The sequence below is a fragment of the Podarcis cretensis genome, assembly GCF_951804945.1.
Source record: "Podarcis cretensis genome assembly, chromosome: 1".
Taxonomy (NCBI): Eukaryota; Metazoa; Chordata; class Lepidosauria; order Squamata; family Lacertidae; genus Podarcis; species Podarcis cretensis.
In genome coordinates this window covers 2687279-2709975 of record NC_137170.1, presented here as the reverse complement: position 1 = coordinate 2709975, position 22697 = coordinate 2687279, and the positions used below count along the sequence as shown (strand labels likewise).

General features: G+C 46.3%; 1 protein-coding gene and 1 long non-coding RNA gene across 3 annotated transcripts in view; one reads left to right on the top strand and one right to left on the bottom strand.

The window, feature by feature from the left end:
* Positions 1–22697, top strand: part of MDGA2 (MAM domain containing glycosylphosphatidylinositol anchor 2) — a 422386-nt gene that overhangs the window by 42621 nt on the left and 357068 nt on the right. The gene's annotated exons all lie outside the window — the stretch shown is intronic.
* Positions 22202–22697, bottom strand: part of LOC307208989 — a 139274-nt gene continuing 138778 nt past the window's right edge. The window contains exon 3 of the long non-coding RNA XR_013835283.1: positions 22202–22580. This is a non-coding gene — a long non-coding RNA (uncharacterized lncRNA). The remainder of the gene's footprint in view (positions 22581–22697) is intronic.

Sequence of the window (22697 nt, the reverse complement as noted above, 5' to 3'; positions counted from 1 at the left end):
CTTAATGCCAGTGGTGGAAGAGGGCTTCCTTTGGGACCAGATCCTGCTTGCTAGTTCCCCACAGGCATCAGGAAGAGGATGCAGGACTAGATGGGCCCATGACCCGATTCAGCATGATCTTGTTATGTTCTGAATCCTCTCAATCCTCACACAGATATGAAATGGCCCTCAAGGTTGAAAAACAAAATACTCAACGAGAACACAAGACGGTGTGCAACCTCCTGAGCCCATTCTGTAAACAGTTGTCTGCCAGAGGGCACAATCGTGATGTTTTAAAAGACCTTGTTCTGCATTTTTTCTCTTGTTCAGTTATCTCATAACACGCCAGATTCTCACAATGCTTTGCAATATCTTTTTGTTTCTTGTTTTTGCAGCTCTATGAAATGAACGAGGTGTTCAGAGAACTCTAATGTCTTTCACAAGAAACCTAGGCTCCCTAAGCACCAGCAGCGCATGCTGCAATGCAACGAGGGCCGGATTTAGGTTTGATGAGGCCCTCAGCTCCTGAAGATTATGGGGCCCTTTATATGTCCAGCTGTCCTTTGTCAACAACAAATGGTTACTGTTTTTGTGTGTGGAATATATGCTATATGGTAATTGATGGACCTAAGAGGTATCTAAAGCCATTTGCACATAACAAAATACGTATTTTATCAAAGGAATTGATATGCAAAGGAGCAAACCAGTGATATTTTAGGAAGCAGGCTAGCAGGCGGGGCCCATGATTTACATCATAGGAGCCTACACAACACAAAATACTGTTGCTATACGTAGGTTAAACCACAGAGCCTAGGACTTGCCTATCAGAAGGTCAGTGGTTCGAATCCCCACGACGGGGTGAGCTCCCGTTGCTCGGTCCCTGCTCCTGCCAACCTAGCAGTTCAAAAGCACGTCAAAGTGCAAGTAGATAAATAGGTCCCGCTCCAGCGGGAAGGTAAACAGCGTTTCCGTGTGCTGCTCTGGTTTGCCAGAAGTGGCTTAGTCATGCTGGCCACATGACCTGGAAGCTGTACGCCGGCTACCTTGGCCAGTAAAGTGAGATGAGCGCCGCAACCCCAGAGTCGGTCATGACTGGACCTAATGGTCAGGGGTCCCTTTACCCTTTACCTTTATGTAGGTTTTATAAATAAATATAAATAATCTTTATTGCGGTTTTATTTTATTTGTTTTTTATCTTATATTTTGGAAATGTACATCCAGTTTGTTTTCCCTTTTATTTTTTGGGGGCCCCCAAGAGAGTGGGGCCCTAAGCTATAGCTTGTTTAGCTTATACATAAATCCACCACTGGATGCAACATCTTCTAATTTCCCTGCAAGCAGGTCTGAATGAAGGCTCAAGACGCAGGTTGTCTGGAGGTGACCCTGAGGAGGGGATCATGCCCTGGATCCTATCCATTTTGAAACCTTAGTTCATTAGCTGTGGAAAGTATGGAGGTGAAGAAGGAACAGCTGAGATTCCTGCATTGTTGCGGGTTGGACTAGATGACCCTCGGGGTCCCTTCCAACTCTGCAATTCTGTGATTCCACAAATCCTGCTCTTAGATGGTGTCCACCAGGACTTAAAAAAAAAAAAAAACAATAAGAAAAAAAGGTGCCCGTACTCACCATGAAGTTGTTACATTAAGCTGGATTTGAAACCTGCGGGACCAGAGATTCTTAGAAGACTGGAGTAAATATATGAACTATTTGAAAAGTAATTGTGATGAACAGATTACGCTAGTAGGGCTGCAAGAAGTTTCATAAAGTGGATTATTTGAAATACTGTAAGAAAGACCATGGAGAGAGTTATTAGTTAAGGACAATTAAATGTAATATAGAAATTAAGAAATGTAGAATAAGTGATAAAGAACGGAAAAGCATCAGAGGTGTTGACGGAAGTCTAAAATATTGTATAAGATGAGAAGATACGTTGTATGACTTTTGGAACTGATATGTTAAAAAATCAATAAAAGTGTGTGTGTGTGTATACATATACATATATATTTATATCAATAAGTGACACGCTTTCAACATTTATGGGGGAAAAGTGCTGGTATCGTGTAACCCATGGGTAGGCAAACTAAGGCCTGGGGACCAGATCCAGCCCAATTGCCTTCTAAATCTGGCCTGCAGACAGTCTGGGAATCAGCGTGTTTTTACATGAGTAGAATGTGTGCTTGTATTTAAAATGCATAGGAATTTATTCACCCCCCCCCCCAATATAGTCTGGCCCCCCACAAGTTCTGAGGTACAGTGGACCGGCCCCCTGCTGGAAAGGTTTGCTGACCCCTGGTGTGACCCCAGAAAAAAGCACCAGTTTCCATCAATTTTGGGCTGAAAAAGAAGATGATGAAAAAGCTCTATTGACTGAAAGTGTTTTAATCAATGGGTAATTGAACGGGTTTGTTAAATAATTGTTGCAGCTCTGTAGTCCATGTTGGTCTTCCATCGTCAACATCAACATCATCACGGTTTTCAGAGTTTTGACTCCCTGAACCATACCTTGTCTCTGACAGCTTCCATGTGTGCACCAGAGATGGGTTGTCTGGTCACATTAAATCTCTGATCAAAGAAAGCATTTAAGTGAAAGAACAGGTGGTGGTTCTAACAGAGAGGAGCCCCAGAGCAGGCGACCCAGGAGAATTCCCTCTTGCTGCCATCTTTGAGGAAGGACTGGAGCTCAGTGGCAAAACATCTGCCTTGCATGCAGAAGGTCGCAGGTTCAATCCTCAGTGGTGGCTCCAAGCAGCGTAATAATAATAATAATAATAATAATAATAATAATTTATACCCCGCCCTTCCCATTTCAAAAACCAGGCTCAGGGCGGCTGACAACAAATTTAAAACACTTTAAAACACCTAATTACAAAAGCAGCATAAAATACAGTATAAAAACATGAATAACAATACAAATCAAAAATCATTTAGATAATCCCCAGGGCTAGCTGGCTGAATTGGTCCTACTTGGGCCAGCGAGGAGGCCAGCTGCGGGGTCTCAGAGCGGGTGATCTTCATAAAAGGGGAGGGGGAGGGAAGAGAAGGGAAGGGAAATAAAAGATCAGGCTGAATTCAAATTAAAGGCCAGGCGGAATAGCTCTGTCTTACAGGCCTGACCGAAGGATGGAGGTTAAATCCTGCAGGGCCCTAGTCTCCTGGGACAGAGCATTGCACCAGGTCAGAGCCATCACTGAGAAGGCCCTGGCCCTGGTGGAGGATAGTCTGGCTTCCTTAGGGCCCGGGACCTCTAAACTATGTTTATTCATGGATCTTGGGAGAGAACCCTCTTGGAAAAGGTGGAGAGCTGCTACCTGCCCAGGCAGACCATACTGAGCTAGATGGGACCAACAATCGGACTCAGTCCAAGTCAGTATTCAATGTTCCTAAAGGCATCCAAGAAAGTACTTATTCATTCAGCGCATAGTTAAATTATGGAGTCAGGAATCAGGGATGATCACCAACTTGTTGTTGTTGTTTAGTCATTTAGTCGTGTCCGACTCTTCATTACCCCCTGGACCAGAGCACGCCAGGCACTCCTGTCTTCCACTGCCTCCCGCAGTTTGGTCAAACTCATGCTGGTAGCTTTGAGAACAGTCTCCAACCATCTCGTCCTCTGTCGTCCCCTTCTCCTTGTGCCCTCCATCTTCCCCAACATCAGGGTCTTTTCCAGGGAGTCTTCTCTTCTCATGAGGTGGCCAAAATATTGGAGCCTCAGCTTCAGGATCTGTCCTTCCAGTGAGCACTCAGGGCTGATTTCCTTCAGAATGGATAGGTTTGATCTTCTTGCAGTCCATGGGACTCTCAAGAGTCTCCTCCAGCACCAGAATTCAAACGCAGATCACCAACTTAGATGGCTCTAAAAGAGGATTGGAGAAAATTCATGGAGGAGGAGAGGGCTATTGATGGTGCTTCCACAGTTGGAGGAAGCAATGTTTCTGAATATCAGCTTCTGGAAACCACAGGAGGGGAGAATGTCTTTGTGCTCAAGTCCTCCTCGGAGCATCTTGTTGGCCACTGTGAGAACAGGATGCTGGACTAGACGTGTCACTGGCCTGATTCAGCAGGCCCTTCTTATGTTCTTAGGTGGCCATCGCTACATCTTGCGGTAGGGAATTCTGAATCCTCTGATAACCCCATCAGTCGGCTGGCCAAAGTGGTTGATCCTAGAGCTTTCCCATCATTTCAGGGCTTACATGAATCTATTCTCAGTTTCTTATTAAAAGGAAAGTAGAATGGTTATTATGATGAATGGTCGAAGGATTTGGGTACGTTTGGCCTGGAAAAGAGGAGACTGAGAAAAGATATGAGAGCCATATTCAAATATCTCAATGGCTGTCACATGGAAGATGGAGCAAGCTTGTTTCTCCTGCTCTGGAGGGTAGGATCCCCAACCAATGGCTTAGAGTTACAAGAAAGGAGATTCTGGCTAAACTTCAGGGAGAACTTTCTAGGAGGTTTTTAAGCAGATGTTGGATGGCCATCTGTCAGGGATGCTTTAGCTGAGATTCCTATATTTCGGGGAGTTGGAACAGATGATCTTTCCAACTCTACATGTCTATGATTCTGTGCTTCTATGAATTTTTATGGTCTATGGATTCTTTTCACGTATCCTACTGTTGAGCCAGGTGCCCCCCCCCCCAACTTTTACTGGTACAGATGGTTATTACTGCCTATGTGTAGAACTTTATAGTTGCCTCTGCTGAAATTTATTTTCTCAGTTTTGGTCCAGTTCTTATGCTGTTCCTCTTGTTCATAGAAGGTGGCTCAGATATCTCCCACTCCCAACCCCTTTCATTGGTGGTGAAATATTCCAGCTGCATGGGAACATCACAAGCCGCACTATTTTATCAGGCTTTCAGGGTTGAGATTACTGCATTGCAGGGGACTAGATGACACTCGGGTTGTCTTCCAATTTTCAACTCTATAAGTCTATTATTCTATGATCCTACAAAGTGTTGGCTGAGCGGCTTTCTGGATCCTTCTGTTATCTCTAGCTCAGGCATAGGCAAACCCGGCCTTCCAGCTGTTTTGGGACTATAACTCCCATCACCCCTGACCACTGGTCCTGGTTAGCTAGGGATGATGGGAATTGTAGTCCCCATACATCTGGAGGGCTGAGTTTGCCTATGCCTGCTCTAGCTGCTGCTGTTCAAGTGGATAAGCTTTGCAAGAAAAGGAAATCTACAACCTGGAGTAGAATATTTGTTTTGAAAGGAAACACATTAAAATATTATTATTATTATTATTATTATTATTATTATTAGCATTGTGATTACACCTATTTTGCATAGAAGCCTTACCTGTGGCACTTTAATTAAGGAAAAGAGGGGGGGAAACTCTCCATGCCCCATCGCTTCAAGCTCTTTAAACGATCATTGCTAACGAACATTGAAATAGTGGCAACGTCTAAGCTTTTTATAGCACATTGTGAACAAAATTGCTCTGCAGAGTCTAAGCGAGCTGAAGTGCTTTTAACTGTACATATTTTCAAGGGAAATCAGTTTTGAGATGTCATTTTCTCACCAATCTCCATAACATTAGAACAGAGAGCATCAAATTGGGATTATTTTAAGGAACACTCTTCTCTCCTACCCAGCGCACTGGGATCTCGTATTGAAACGCTGGAGGTTTTAATGTTTAAAATAAGGCTCTTCTTACGCAAGTTCTAAATAAAGATTGCAAACAAGGAGTTGCAGGGGAATAACTTTGGCGGAGGAGCGAAATTCAGAAAACAACTAGTCCAGTGGCTGGACGAACCTTAAGAGGTGTGTGATGGAATGGAAGCCTTATGGTGTGCTTATTTCATTGCTCTGTTATTTTTCATTTTGCAAAATTACTTTTCATTCATTTCCTCCCTTTCCGGCCGAGTTTTATGGTTTGTTCTGGTGACCATGGCTTTGAAAGAGGATTAAGCCAGGAGCAGACTTTGTTGTTGTTTAGTCGTTTAGTTATGTCCGACTCTTCGTGACCCCCTGGCCCAGAGCACGCCAGGCACTCCTGTCTTCCATTGCCTCCCACAGTTTGGTCAAACTCATGCTGGTAGATTCGAGAACACTGTCCCACCATCTCGTCCCCTTCTCCTTGTGCCCTCCATCTTTCCCAACATCAGGGTCTTTTCCAGGGAGTCTTCTCTTCTCATGAGGTGGCCAAAGTCTTGGAGCCTCAGCTTCAGGATCTGTCCTTCCAGTGAGCACTCAGGGCGGATTTCCTTCAGAATGGATCGGTTTGGTCTTCTTGCAGTCCTTGGGACTCTCAAGAGTCTCCTCCAGCACCAGAATTCAAAAGCATCCATTCTTCGGCCTTCTTGATGGTCCAGCTCTCACTTCCATACATCACTACTGGGAAAACCATAGCTTTAACTATACGGACCTTTGTTGGCAAGGTGATGTCTCTGTTTTTTAAGGTGCTGGCTAGGTTTGTCATTGCAGACTTTAGTCTTTCAAATTTCAGCAGCTCCCTCTTGGATCCTGGCCGGCTGGGGGAAGGGTGGAACAAGGCGGTGTCAAATCCAAAACAAATGGCCTTGTGCAGGAAGTCTCATGTCAGGAGCCATCCCTGACAGGCTCTTTCTGTGAGTGGCCATTGCCGGTGGGTATGAAACGGATGCCTGACATCCCTTTGATTATTTCCTCTTAGCAACCTGCTGATTCAGCACTCGCAGCTGATGAGTAAAATGGATATATTGTCATACACTCCTCAGCCGGCAAATGCTATTTATGCCAACGCTCCATGTCTTCCATGTATGTTTTTAATGGTGCAGCATTCTTTTAAGATAGGACTGGATGATTTCATGAAAGAGAAGGTTATTGCTGGCTAGGAGCCAGGATGGCTGCACTCTGCTCTCATGGTCAGGGGCAGAAATGCTTCTGAATGTCCGCTGCTGGAGATTATGGGAGGAGAGGGAGCTCTTGTGCTCAGATCCTGTGCGTTTCCTACAGGCATCTGGTTGGTCATTGTGAGTAGAGGATGCTAGACTAGATGGGCCACTGGCCTGATCCAGCAATGCACTAATAACAACAACAACAAAAACAACAACAACAACATATTAGTAGTAGTAGTAGTAGTAGTAGTAGTAGTAGTAGTAATATTTGTACCCCACCCATCTGGCTGGGTTTCCCCAGCCATTCTGGGTGGCTTCCAACAAAGATTAAAAACACATTAAAACATCAGTCATTAAAAACTTCCCTGAACAGGGCTGACTTCAGGTGTCTTCTAAACATCAGGTAGTTGTTTATTTCCTTGATATCTAATGGGAGGGCGTTCCACAGGGTGGGTGCCACTACTGAGAAGGCCCTCTGCCTGGTTCCCTGTAACCTCACTTCTCACAGGGAGGGAACCGCCAGAAGGCCCTCAGAGCTGGACCTCAGCGTCTGGGCAGAACCATGGGGGTGGAGATGCTGGGCCGAGGCCGTTTAGGGCTTTCAAGGTCAGCACCAACACTCTGAATTGTGCTTGGAAACGTACTGGGAGCCAATGTAGGTCTTTCAAGACCGGTGTTATGTGGTCTCGGCGGCTGCCCCCAGTTACCATTCTTACATAACCCCTGAAATGCATCTAAGCAACCTCTGGGTTCTCCCAGGACTATGGTTTGGAAATCAATGTCTTGCAGCAGTACAGAAGCCGGTAGGTATTGTTCATTAGCTGCCTTTTGCCTGCTGTCTTGTCACAGTGGGGTTTTCCTTGACATTCGTTTTTGAAGATCTGTTTGGCTTGGCTCTAGCAGAGATCCTAGCCTGCCTCCAAGATTTTCCGTATACAGAGTAGACTTAACGGAATGAATAGATGTGACTGACTTAGGTTCGTTAATTTTTGTGGAGTTGATCAGTTGGATCCAAGCCCTTTTGTCATTCTTTGGCTGCTTGGTGACTTGTACGTTATCGGTAGTCCACCTGGGTTGGAAAGGGATGTGGGACGGGTAGTCAACATGGTGCCCTCCTATGCTAGACCCCCAACTCCCATCAGCTCCAACCAGCAGAGCCAATGGCCAAAGAAGCTGTTCTTGGAAGGTGGTGGACTCTCCATCACTGGCGGTTTCCAATCAAAGGTTGGCTGGCCATCTGTCAGGAAAGCTGTAACTGTCATTCCTGCAATGAAGGGGGAGTCTATAGTTGGGTCCCTCACAACTCTACAATTCAGTGGTTCTAAATTGTGATCTAAAAGCCTCTGAAGGTCACTACATTGGCCCCCCTGATGTACAGGATGGTATTCATATTCTGAATGCTGCCGTTTGTGGTGACAGATTCTTCCTTAGCCAACCATCCAGGTATAACTAATTGATTTACTTAGCTCTGCATCCCTCGCCAATCTACACCCAGCGCACGGAAGGAACACCCCAAATCAGACTTCCGTTCTGCGCTTCAGGCTGCTCGGCTGAACTGATATTCAAGAGGACATTATCTCCATCCTGCAGGCACTGAAGGTGCTGCTGTCCCTCTTGTGTGTTTTCCACCCTGTCTCAAGAAAGCTTTGCTTCTGAGGAAAGATAATAGGGTTGCATTAGTTTAGCATGGATCCATTCTGACTAATTGTGATTGAATGCGAAAATTGCAACACGAAACCAATCTAATTATTACACTCAACGATCGGTGTCAGGGCTTATGTTCGGCACTGCAGGAAAAAACAAAGCCAATCTTCCCTTAGAAAGGGGTGCATGGTGGAATGAAGTGCCTTCACCTTGATGTTGCTGCAATGTTTCAGCACTCTTGCTATTGCTGTTCAATATGGTACTGGGAGAGATTGCGAGGAGGATGCAGTTGCCTGCCTAACACAGAGACTTTCCAGATGGTGTTTTGGGTCATCATTATTCTGCATTGCAGGGGAGTTGGAGAAGATGACCTTTGGGGTCTCCTGCAGCTCTACAGTTCTTTGACTGTGATTCTATGAAAAGAGCTGGGTAGCCTTAGTTCTGTGGAGTTTTCCTCTTTCCTGCCACATAGCCTAGGAAGGGATGGGAAAACTCAGTCCAGAGGCCAAATGAAGCCTTGCTGTCTGGCCTTTGGGAATGTTGTCCTGTGTTCCTTCCCAGGGTGGCTTATAGAATCATAGGGTTCTAAGGGCCCAAAGAGTAATCTTGGAATGGCTTGCGTCTCTCCCACATACGAGAGATGACTCCGGCAGTTAATTATTTCAGATTTATTAGTCACATTAAAAAGCCCCGGTCGGAGCTCAGCTAAACTCCATCATCCTCAAATTGCACAGATATAATGTGGTGTAGTGGTTAAGAGCGGTAGTCTCGTAATCTGGGGAACCGGGTTCGCATCTCCGCTCCTCCACATGCAGCTGCTGGGTGACCTTGGGCCAGTCACACTTCTCTGAAGTCTCTCAGCCTCACTCACCTCACAGAGTGTTTGTGGTGGGGGAGGAAGGGAAAGGAGAATGTTAGCCGCTTTGAGACTCCTTAAAGGGAGTGAAAGGCCAGATATCAAATCCAAACTCTAATAATAATAATAATAACAATAATTTATTATTTATACCCCGCCCATCTGGCTGGGCTTCCCCAGCCACTCTGGGTGGCTTCCAACAAAATATTAAAATACAGTAATGCATCAAACATTAAAAGCTCTGCCCCCTTTTCCCCCCAACATGAAAACCCCCACCTTCTCTCCCTTTCCTTTTCGTGCTTCCAGCCAGTCTCGTGACCCTGCGAGATTTTGGAGAGGGCACCAACTGTCCGAGCCAACAAGTTGCATTCTTTCGTTTTCCCTGTGTCCAGAGATCAAGTTATGGCTGCTCCCAGCTGCTTCTCCCTCCCCTCTGCATTCCACACTTATCTGTTTTCTCTCTAAGCCTGTGTTCTCATTCCCTGTCAGTGAAGGAACGCAGCTGACAAATCTAGCCCAAGCCCCAGTGATGCAGGAATCACACCTGAAGAATCCCTGAAAGATGGCCATCGTTCAACCCCTTCTTAAAAACCTCCAGTGGAGGAGAGTCTCTCTCAAAATCTGCACCCCTTCCTCTTTAAGTGGTTCCTGCATTGCAGGAGATTGGACCAGATGACTACAGTTCTATGATTCTGCTTTCTGAAATAGTCCATCCCACAGCTAAACAGTTCTTACTGTCAGAAGGTTCCTCCTTACGTTGAGTTGGTTCAGGCCCAACCCTCTGCTCCATCTTCTACATGGCAACCCTTCAGATACAGGAGGGACGCACGTGATTTGTTTGTGGCACACTGTGGAAGTGAGACCAAACCCATTGGCGTCTTTCGTTAGGAGAGAAAAGTGCTTGGTCTTCTAATATCTTCATCAGCCCGGCCTTGAGGAGAAAGGCGTTCATATGCTATCATTAATTTGGCACGTGTGGATTCATGCAAAATGCAACCCATTTCTATACTGAGTTAAGGTCTCACTTCCCCGACTCTGTGAACGTGGTTTTGGCATTTTAGTAAAGCAAGAGATTGTCAAAGTTTCCCTCCCCTCCCAGCTTGAAGGTGGATGTCTTTGTTTTGGTGCATTCCACCTGGTATGAACACCTGGGGGTGGCATCTCAGGTACAGCGAATCCACTTCTGCATTGAGGGAAATGGTTAGAGTTCCAACCAAACATTCATAGATTTTGCTTCTGAATGGGAGAAGAAAAGGCTATGAACTCCTGGCGGTAGCATAAGCATCCATTCCCCTGTTTACCGCAGGTTTCCTTCCTTTTGTTTCCTTCCAATTCACTCAATCTTTTTAAAAGCCGGATGAATAATACAAGCACAACTTTTCGGAAGGAGCCAGGGGGCTGATAAGGAACTCTGGGAGCTATTTTTACCTGCCTAGTGCGCTATTTTTTGAATTCATTTTGCTCGATTCTGGGTTTAGTGTCACAGATGGCAAAGTCAAATTTAAGAAGCACAGCATTTGCACAGGGGTTGGAAAGGACCAAATGTCAATCTGCCCACGGATTGGCCTCTGTAGTTCCGGGCTGCCATGTGCTGCAGTCAGGGAGCCTGTGTGTGTGTGTGTGTGTCTGTGTGTGTAATTAAAGGCAGACTGAACAGCAACCACTTCTCACTTGTCCAAGCAAGAGAGCCAAGGAAGCTCCATGCCAGAGGGAAGAGCATAGGAAACATCTAACTGGATGGATAATTCTTTCCTTGTACATTAGAATGTAAAAGGTAAAGGTAAAGGACCCCTAGACAGTTAGGTCCAGCCAAAGGCAACTATGGGGTTGTGGCACTCATCTCGCTTTCAGTCCGAAGGAGCTGGTGTTTGTCCACAGACAGTTTTCTGGGTCATGTGGGCAGCAGGACTAAACTGCTACTGGTGCATGGAGGACAGCAGAGTGCATGGAAACGCTGTTTACCTTCCCGCCGGAGCGGTACCTATTTATCTACTTGCGCTGGCATGCTTTCGAACTGCTAGGTTGGCAGGACCTGGGACAGAGCAACAGGAGCTCACCCTGTCGTGGGGATTTGACCTGCCGACCTTCCGATCAGCAAGCCCAAGAGGCTCAGTGGTTTGGACCACAGCGCCCCCCGCGTCGAGCCTGCTGGATCAAGCCAGTGGCTCAACTTGTCCAGCATCTTGTTCTCACAATGGCCAACCAGCTGCCTCTTCTGGGAAGCCCATAAGCAGGAGCTGAGCCTCAGAGCATTCTCCCATCCTGTGGTCCTCAGCATTGCTGCCTCTGATTGTGGAGGCAAAGCATAGCTAGTAGCTCCTGATGGCCCTCTCCTCCTCCATGAATTCATCCAATCCTCTTTTAAAGCCATTTATGTTGTGTTAAGTATAATGGTTTAATGCACATAGAAATGAAAAATTGCATGTGTATTAAGGTTTAAAAGGTGAATGATTAAATATGTATTGGTGAAAAGGTTTAACATGCCCCCCATGGGGCTATATTAAAGCTGAGGAGAGCATTTTGAGCTCTTGCTAAGTTAATGATTAACTAACTGATAGTTCTCTGGTAGCTAACATGTGAGTGTTGTAACCTTAGATCATGTGAGAGGTATTGGGTTGCAGATCTCCATTTTGAAAGGAGTTGCCTTTGAGTTTTTCTCCCAAACTCAATGGATTGAAGATGTAAAATGAAGCTCTCCTGAAGGCAGATTAAACAGCCTGGAGACTGGAATGCAGGTCTTGGAAAGACCTTTGCTTTTAGTTCTGTTTGGATTATTTCATATTTTCTAAGATGCTGAGCCTGTGCTAGACAACACAATACATTGTATGGATATTTTGGAGGTATCATTTGATGCATTCTGTTTTATTTTAAAGAGTTGAAGATTTTATTTTATTTTCTGTTTTATTTTAAAGAGTTGAAAGATTGAAAAATATTTTTATGGGTCTGAGCAATGATTTATTCCAAAAAGGAGACAGTACTTATGCTTCCAGTCGCTTCAAACTGGGCAATATTAATATCTGCAACAAGTTGGCAGTCACTATTGCCTACTTTGGAAGAGAGTTCCCTGGTTTGTGCTGCGTGAAGAAGGGCTCCCTTTTATCTGCCCTGAATCTTTCAACATTCAGCTTCGCTGGATGTCCATGAACTCAACTGTCATGGCAGAGGGAGAACCCTCACGTTGTGTCCCTTGATGGAAAGGTGGGCTATAAAATTTGAAAAAGGCAGCTCCATACATCTAACACCCTATCCTTGGATATGTGCATAGGCTCTTTTCCTGGTCCTGCTGCCCTCACAGGGAGGATGCAGGAGAGGGCCTTCTTGGTGGTGGCTCCTCCCAGGCAACTTTGGAACTCCCTGCCTAGAGAAGCCAGACTGGTTCCATCTTTGCTGTTCTTCTGCTGGCAGGTGAAATCTTTCTTGTCACATCAGCCTTTGGGGAATTTACTGCTTTTAATGAAGCGCCTGGTGCTGTGCTGTTTTTATTGCAATCACTGGTAAGGTGTTAATATATTTTCTATAAGTATATAGTTTTACTTCTGTCAATCATAGAATTGTGGGTCATCTGGTCCAACCCCCTGTAATGCAGGAATCTCAGCTAAAGCATCCACGACTGTTTAATTGTTTTTTTAGTGATCCCCCTCCCCCCGTTCCCCCCCCATTCTTATTTTTATCTCTAGGCCCCCTTGAGTCCCATCAGGGAAAAAGGCAGGGAATAAATAGATACATGCTATCATAATAGTGGGATGCGGGTGGTGCTGTGGGTTAAACCACAGAGCCTAGGGCTTGCCGATCAGAAGGTTGGCGGTTCGAATCCCCACAACGGGGTGAGCTCCCGTTGCTCGGTCCCTGCTCCTGCCAACCTAGCAGTTCAAAAGCACGTCAAAGTGCAAGTAGATAAATAGGTACCACTCCGGCGGGAAGGTAAACGACGTTTCCATGCACTGCTCTGGTTTGCCAGAGGCGGCTTAGTCCTGCTGGCCACATGACACAGAAGCTATACACCGGCTCCCTCGGCCAATAAAGTGAGATGAGCGCCGCAATCCCAGAGTCGGCTATGACTGGACCTAACGGCCAGGGGTCCCTTTACCTTTATCATAATAGTACTGGGTGCTGCCTTATAGCACGTTAGGCCACTGATCCATCTAGCTCAGTTCTGTCAACTCCTACAGGCAGCTACTAGCTAGGCTTTCTGGCAGGAGACTTTTCTACCTGGAGATGTTGCATGTTGAACCTGAGATCTTTTGCATGTGAAGAAGATGCTCTGTCACTGAGCTATTTCCTCAGGAGTAGGATAGAGAAATCCTAATGTCAGAACTGTGGACATTAGAACAAGTTCCTCTGTTTTGAATCACTGGATAAAAACCATTGCTTTTGCAGGAGGGAAAAAACCACATTTCCCCATAAGCCTTTAATTGTGCAAATCATCAGCCGGGATGAGTCACAGGAGCATTTTCAAAAAATTGCCATTGGCACCGTGAATGGGATGACGGAAAGATGCTCTGGAGGCAATCAGATCTGGCCATCTGCCAACATCACTGAGACCAGCCACAGAAATCGATTCGGAGGGATGGCAAAGTTTGATTATTAGGAGAATTCTCTGAAAGTGCTCAGAAGAAATTTCCTCAGATTTGACTAAAGGGGCGGTGGCTGCATTTCAACACTGCCAAAACCAACAACAACGCCCACCTCAGTCTGTCGGCACACACATATAGATCAGCTCTGCTTGGAAGATCTTCTGGCCAAAATGTGAGGTATAAGAAAAGAAATCACATGTTCACAGAGTCAATGAGCTCTGCTTTGAAGCCGGTGTAGCAGGGGTCGGCAAATTTTTTCAGCAGGGGGCTGGTCCACTGTCCCCCAGACCTTTTGGGGGGCCGGACTATATTTTGAAATAATAATAATGACCGAATTCCTATGCACACCAGGCAGGCTCCACAAATAACTCACAGATGCATTTTAAAAGGGCACATCCCATGCAAGAGTAGGCTGTTCTTATGGCTTCACCATTCTCTCCTTTGCCTCTTCCCTCCTTTGCTCTGGGCTATGCTGCAAAGGGGACAACCCTTTACCTCCTTCCAAGAGGAATTCCTAGGTAAAGGTAAAGGGACCCCTGACCATTAGGTCCAGTCGTGGCCGACTCTGGGGTTGCAGCGCTCATCTTGCTTTACTGGCCGAAGGAGCCGGCATACAGCTTCTGGGTCATGTGGCCAGCATGACTAAGCCACTTCTGACGTACCAGAGCAGCGCACGGAAACGTCATTTACCTTCCCGCTGGAGCGATACCTATTTATCTACTTGCACTGGTGTGCTTTCGAACTGCTAGGTTGGCAGGAGCAAGGACCGAGCAACGGGAGCTCACCCCATCATGGGGATTTGAACAGCCGACCTTCTGATCTGCAAGTCCTAGACTCTGTGGTTTAACCCACAGTGCCACCCGCGTCCCATTCATAGGTAAGGGTTGGCTAAATTCGGGAAGTTGGGCTATATAAGCTCACCCCCATATTCTCTCCGATGCAATGAGCTTGCAATTGTGGGCCTATCGGGATGAGAAGTGTGAGAGGCAGAATGGTAACCTGATTGCTGCCAAATTTTCAAGATGGTCATCTGTCCTTCGCAGCTTCTTGGTTCCAACTGCAGGGAAGAGGCTTCTTCCAGCCTTGCTGGATGCCTCCCCCCCTTTAGTCCTGCAGAGCCAGGAAAAGAAATAGAAGTTAATACTCTGCCAAATCATTGCGAACTTGCTGTGCACCGGCACTCATCAAAAATGCACAGGCATCTGGTACTGTCTTATTTCTCTCTCTTCTCCTTTCCCCCTCTTTCAATCTTCTTAAGCATTAGTGAAAAAGTGTGAGCAAGGAGCAGAATTGGGAGCTGTTCTGTGACCCTAAAGTAAATTATCTCCCACCTCCCTAAAACAGGGGTCAGCAAACTTTTTCAGCAGGGGGCCTGTCCACTGTCCCTCAGACCTTGTGGTGGGCCAGACTATATTTTGGAAAAAAAATAAATGAACGAATTCCTGTGCCCCACAAATAACCCAGAGATGCATTTTAAATAAAAGGGCACATTCTACTCATGTAAAAACATGCTGATTCCTGGATTGAGAAGGTGATTGGGCCGCATCCGGCCCACGGGCCTTAGGTTGCCTACCCCCGCTTTAGTTGGACAAACATCTTGTGTTAAACGAAGGCCAAGGATGCTTGTGTGACTGGACAGTTCCCATGCGATCGCAAGTGCTTGGATGGGCTTTGCAGTCTGAAGCCTTCATAAAATTCGTTCTCAAGAATGTCTGCAGACAGGGCTGCCTTCAGATGTCTTCTAAAAGTCTGCCAGTTGTTCTTCTTTTTGACATCTGGTGGGAGGGCGTTCCACAGGGCGGGCGCCACCACCGAGAAGGCCCTCTGCCTGGTTCCTGTAACTTGGCTTCTCGCAGTGAGGGAACCGCCAGAAGGCCCTCGGAGCTGGACCTCAGTGGAACGATGGGGGTGGAGACGCTCTCTTCCAGGAGAGATGCGTAGCTCAGGCGCACTGCAGGCCCCGCAGTGAGTGCTAACTGGCATTTTGTCACACCCTCCAGTGGTGACACCCGGCGCGGACCGCCCCTACCGCCCCCCTACTTCCATCCCTGTTCTGAGCTACAGCCATATCCCACCATGAAGTCTTGGTTCGAGCCAGAACACTCCCTACAGCCAATGGAAGGAAACATCGCTTTAAAATAACAAGCCATTCTTGTGCCGACATGCACACCCGGTTCATCGCAGTTGGGGTTGGGTGTGTGTGTGTGTGTGTGTGTTTGTGTGTCGAGGTCCCCAAGCTACCCCCCAAATAACTCACAACGCACACTTAATTTTTGTTTAAGATTTTTGGCATAATTTTGGCCACAACTTTATTTAAATACAAAACCATGAGTGGTTGTTTAGGCATTGGTTATGACTATCTGTCCCCCCGCCGGGGGACAGAACTGACTTCCAGGCACCACCGAAAGACAGTGCGGGGGAAAGCAAGTCGGGGAGAAATGGAGCTGAGTCACAGGCCCTCAATTCTCATCCGCATGCTCCCCGAAGGCTTGCCAGCCCTAGTCCCATTCCAGGGATTGGATGAAAAGATGGCAAGCCCCAGGATTCCTTTAACGGAATTCCCTTTCCGCAGCAACCATGGACGGGCAGGCCCAGCCTATCCTAACCCCTCCTCCACCAATTTATAACCAATGCCTAACCACAACCTTACAAGTTGTGACGATTTGCTACGCAGTAGCCACGAAATTAAAAGACGCCTGCTTCTTGGGAGAAGGGCAATGACAGGCCTAGACAGCATCTTGAGAAGTAGAGACATCACCTTGCCAACAAAGGTCCGTATAGTTAAAGCTATGGTTTTCCCAGTAGTGATGTATGGAAGTGAGAGCTGGACCATAAAGAAGGCTGATCGCCGAAGAATTGATGCTTTTGAATTATGGTGCTGGAGGAGACTCTTGAGAGTCCCATGGACTGCAAGAAGATCCAACCTCTCCATTCTGAAGGAAATCAGCCCTGAGTGCTCACTGGAAGGACAGATTGTGAAGCTGAGGCTCCAATACTTTGGCCACCTCATGAGAAGAGAAGACTCTCTGGAGAAGACCCTGATGTTGGGAAAGATGGAGGGCACAAGGAGAAGGGGGCGACAGAGGACGAGATGGTTGGATAGTGTTTTCGAGGTTACCAGCATGAGTCTGACCAAGCTGCGGGGGGCAGTGGAGGACAGGAGTGCCTGGCGTTCTCTGGTCCATGGGGTCACGAAGAGTCGGACACGACTAAACGACTAAACAACAACAACAACAAGGCGAAAACCAAATGGCCCAGCCAATCAGCCAAATGGACAAAATTCCTACCAGGCCCCTGCCCCAAGGCAGACGACCCCATGACAGGCATAGCAAGGTCAATGCAACAACCCCTTACTCAAGGGCGGGTGGGCGGGTGATCCGTTGCACGCAGCAAAGAGAAAGCTCCAGGCTGGGTGCAGAGTATTTAAACATTTTACCCCTCCCACCAAAATTGCAACATAACTTTTACCCCAGCAGCCCAGTGAACCAATCACTGCCCCAGGCCATCTTTAGAGACCCTGCCTGGTAACAGAGGGGTGGCTCAGCAGACCCCACCGCAACACGTGCTCTCCATGAAGGAGAGCACGCTTTGGGCAAAAAAGGGTCTTCTTCTCCTTCCATCTTGTCCTCTCTTCCCACGTCTTCCTCCCTCCCCTAAGCCGCTTTAATCTTTCTGCCGCATACGGGATGGACTAAAACCCTGTAATTGGACTGCGCAGCTCCAAAGTTGGGATTTCCTCTTTAAACGAAAGTGCATTTCGCTGGATTTCCCGGCTTGTAGTTAAAACTGCCTCCATGCCATTAAACACTAGCGCTAAAAATATTCTAAAGCCCAACTATCAGTATTTAATGGTAGCTGGGCTTTCCAGATGGGGGGCTTTGATCTGTGCATGGTGTGTGTGTGCGTGTTTGTGTGTGTGTGTGATAAAAGGGGACTTTGTGGGGACTTTGTTGAGGAGGGGCAACAATATCAGTTTCTATCAGGCATTTTGCTAAAGCAGCAGCACTCTTTCCTGTTGGCACATCAACCACGATGTGGTTTAAATAATAATAATAATAAAAATAAAAATAAAAATAAAAATAAAAATAAAAATAAAAATAAAAATAAAAATAAAAATAAAAATAAAAATAAAAATAAAAATAAATAAATAATATATTATTTATACCCCGCCCATCTGGCTGAGTTTCCCCAGCCACTCTGGGCTGCTCCCAATCGAGTGTTAAAAACCATACAGCATTAAATATTTTTAAAACTTTCTGAACTAACAGGGAGGATAAGAGGAGATACGGTACAAAAAGTGAATAAGGAGTGGGCTATCTTTAAGGAATACATCCAAATTTATGTGGAAAAAGTAGAATTTCTGACAGATACTGAGTGAATCCAGAAAATGATTAGAGTGAAAGGAGAGTAAAGTTAAGATAAAAAAAGAGATTAAAGAAATAATGAAATGTGTTTAAGCTAGTTGGAAAAATAAAGCAGCGTAACAAGAACGGCTGGAAGGCATTCTTGTTACCTTTTTCTTGCTGTCTTAGATGCACCACGTGAAAAAGTAAGGGGAGCTTGCGTCAATGGTTTTTATTGTATTGGTTTGTTTGCTCTGCTTCAATCTTTAAAAAAATATTTATCAAAATTGACATATTTTCCCATTCCTACGATTAACATATCAATGCGGAGACAGGCAGTTAAGAATCCTCCACAACTCCAATCTCAGAGTCGGCTGTTGTTGAAACTTGGCAACTATGCAGCAAACACAGGCCTGGCACAACACAAAATCTGGCTTTCCTAAATATCTACTTGCTATGGAAACACAGGATTGTAGCGTCAGGAGGGTCATCCATCCCACCCCCTGAAATGCAGGAACCATACAACACAGCTCTTTCCTTTTTGCATCGGTACTTCTATTATTCTTACTCTACCGATCTGTTTGACCTAATATAATAATTGCTGGTTGGTTGGTTACATATTTGCCCGTTCCCTAAGATTGAAATGTTACGCAGAGGATCCTTAACTGCCTGTCTCGGAGACGGCTGACTGCTGAGAGTTGCCGGGAGACCTTTGGCCTCCCCCTCCGTTTGGGGCTCTTCCTCCGGGGCCTAATCCTGAGTTGGCATTCTACTCGAGGATGGCACAGAATTGCCTCTCTGGCAAAGCGCCAGGCCTTGGCGGCCGTCCAACGCAGCCTCCAGTGGATCAGGTGTAATCAACCTCCACGTTTCCACATGCGCCGGAATACCAATTAGGCTTGCAGGCCGGCAGGTTATTAATAAGGCCCGGGGTGCGCTGGCGAGGCCGCACTTCAGTCGTAAATAGAGGGTGCATCGGGAGCTGGGGGTGTGTGGGGTGTGTGTGCGGGATTGGAAATTACATGTATTATTGAAATAGCGGAGGAGAATGATTAATCTGGGGACTCGTAATAGCCAGGGGTTGTCGCTGCTTGACATGAAAATGATGCTGTGTGCGCAACAAGGGCATCATTAACTGGAGCGCGGTCCATGCTTCTTTGGGGCCTCTGAGATGCAGGGGCTGCTTGGCAAAGCGCAGGATTTGTGCCTTCGGGGAAGCAGGCGTTGTTTGTTAGGAAGCCAACAACCTGTGACTTTCCAGACTAGGCGGTTGTTATGTACTGAGTTGAATAGGATCCAAACTGCAGCAGTCTGATTGGTCCTAGAACAATAGGATCCAAATTGCAGCAGTCTGATTGGTCCTAGAACAATAGGATTCAGAATGCAGCAGTCTGATTGGTCCTAGAACAATGCAGCAGTATGATTGGTTGGCAGGAACCACCCAATCATGCTCCAGATATAAGTGAATCCACAACCTGATTGGCTTACAGTAGAATTCCAGAATTAGCCAATCATGTGCAGCCCATTGTGTAAATAATGTATATAAAGCAGATACTTTGAGGGGGACATTCATTCATTCCTCCTCACCACTATGAGCTGAATAAAGAGCATGAAATCACTTTGCGACTCTGAGTATATTTCAGCGGTGATGCCAGCCTCTTGTGTTTCCCTCCGCCCCTTGCTTGGGAGCCCTTTGTTCTATGATTGGCTGGGATTCTGTGATGTCACTGCAGCTTCACTGTGATAGCTGTCTTCAGATATTTGAAGGGCTGTCCCGTGAATGATGGAGCAAGCTTGTTTTTCTTAGAATTCCTGCTCCATGGTTGCAGTCATGGGATTTTTGTCTATCACATGGCGGTGTATGTTTTGACTCCACAGAGTGGGATGTGACGGAGACAGGATGTTTGTGTTACTGTGTTCTGTGAAGTGGGACTATTGTCCTTCGTTCTTTTTCTCTTTGCTGTCTGTTGCTAGAGAGAGAGGGAGCCATGTTGCAGTGCTCCGTGGGTAAAGGTAAAGGTAAAGGGACCCCTGACCATTAGGTCCAGTCGTGGCCGACTCTGGGGTTGCGGCACTCATCTCGCTTTACTGGCCGAGGGAGCTGGCGTACAGCTTCCGGGTCATGTGGCCAGCATGACTAAGCCGCTTCTGGCAAACCAGAGCAGCGCACGGAAACACCGTTTACCTTCCCGCCGGAGCAGTACCTATGTATCTACTTGCACTTTGACGTGCTTTCAAACTCCTAGGTTGGCAGGAGCTGGGACTGAGCAATGGGAGCTCACCCTGTTGCGGAGATTCGAACCAGTGACCTACTGATCGGCAAGTCCTAGGCTCTGTAGTTTAACCCACAGCGCCACTCCGTGTGTGTTTATATGTAAATAAAGTACAGTGGTACCTCGGGTTAAGTACTTGATTCATTCTGGAGGTCCGTTCTTAATCTGAAACTGTTTTTAACCTGAAGCACCACTTTGGCTAACGGGGCCTCCTGCTGCTGCTGCCCCATCGGAGCATGATTTCTGTTCTCATCCTGAAGCAAAATTCTTAACCAGAGGTAATATTTCTGGGTTAGCAGAGTCTGTAACCTGAAGCGTATGTAACCTGAAGCGTCTGTAACCTGAGGTACCACTGTACTGTAGATTAGCCAAAATGCTGAGGTCTGTTAAACTGCGAAGACTGCGGGTCCCTAAGTGTGCCGGTGTCTGTTGGCATCGGTCGCTGTGATGTTTGGGCTGAAGAAAGCTTTTGAAGCTCCCAAATGAATGACCAGGAGGGAGAGAACATGCCAGTTGGGCATGTGTCTCTGCCAGGGTCCTACTCGAGTGTAGGCCGAGCTCCTGACAGTTTTCTGCAGCTCTGGAGGGAAGGACCCAAAGCAATGGGTTCAAGTTACAAAAAGGTCCCTAAGTGTGCCGGTGTCTGTTGGCATCGGTCGCTGTGATGTTTGGGCTGAAGAAAGCTTTTGAAGCTCCCAAATGAATGACCAGGAGGGAGAGAACATGCCAGTTGGGCATGTGTCTCTGCCAGGGTCCTACTCGAGTGTAGGCCGAGCTCCTGACAGTTTTCTGCAGCTCTGGAGGGAAGGACCCAAAGCAATGGGTTCAAGTTACAAGAAAGGAGATTCCAACTAAACATTCAGAAAAAATCTTTCTGACAATAAGAGCTGTTGGACAGTGGAACAGTCTCCTTTGAGATTGTGGACTCTCCTTCCTTGGAGATTTTTAAGCAGAGGTTGGGTGGCCATCTGTCATAGATGCTTTAGCACTGCAGATGGTTGGACTGGATCATACCCTCCATCATTTCTCTGATCAAAATAGGGATGTCCTATTCCATAATGACAATAATTTTATTATTTGTACCCCACCCATGTGACTGGGTTGCCCCAGCCACTCTGGGGTGCTTCCAAAATATAGTTAAACATTTTAAAACTTCCCTGTACAGTGCTCCCTTCAGACGTCTTCTAAAGGTTGTACGGTGGTGCCTTGGTTTAAGAACAGCTTAGTTTATGAACAACTTGGATTAAGAACGCTGCAAACCCAGAAGGAGGTGTTTTGGTTTGTGAACTTTGCCTTGGAAGCAGAACATGTTGGGTGTGTTCCATTTGTAAATTGAGTCCCCTGCTGCTATGGGAAAGCATGCCTTGGTTTAAGAACGCTTTGGTTTAAGAACGGGCTTCCGGAGCAGATGAAGTTTGTAATCCAAGGTACCACTGTATAGGTACTTATCTCCTTGACTTGGGGGGGTCACAGAACCCCATGATTGTTGAAAATAGGGATGTTCTAAGCAAAAGCAGAACCTTCTGTTGTTGTTTTTAAAAAAATAATATTTATTAAGTTTTCCAATCTAACAATCCAATAAAGGCTACATCAAAGATATTCCAAAGTATAAAAGAAGCAAACATTCCAAATATTAAGCCAAATCATCAATCTTTCTTTGACTTCCCATGCTCTGAGGTTGGAGGACTGCCATCACCTCACATTTGCGCTGGCTTCTGTAAATCTGGGACTGTCCCTGGAAAATAGGGCTACTTGGAGGGTCTGCTAGATGACCCCTGGGTTACCTCATGGCTCTACACTTCGATGACGCTATGCCTTCCTCCTCCATTTCCTCCTACAGTTGGAGGCAGCAAGGCTTCTGAATACCAATTGCTGGAAACCATATGAGAGAATACCGTATTTTTTGCTCCATAAGTCGCACATGACCATAAGACGCACCTAGTTTTTAGAGGAGGAAAACAAGAAAAAAATATATTCTGAATGAAACAATGGATGTATGATTTTTGTGGTTCATGCTGTGGCCACAGAGATGTGATCTGATGGTGAATTTGGGGTGACCCAATGCAAAAATCCTGAGGATCCATGGGCTTTTACCTCCCTCCTCCCAGGCAGCTTCCTCTAGCATCCCTTATCTCTCTTCTGATCCCACCGATAAGCTGTTTCTATTCAATACTCCCTTCCCTCTTGTTTGCCTTAGTGTCTTTTCCTTAG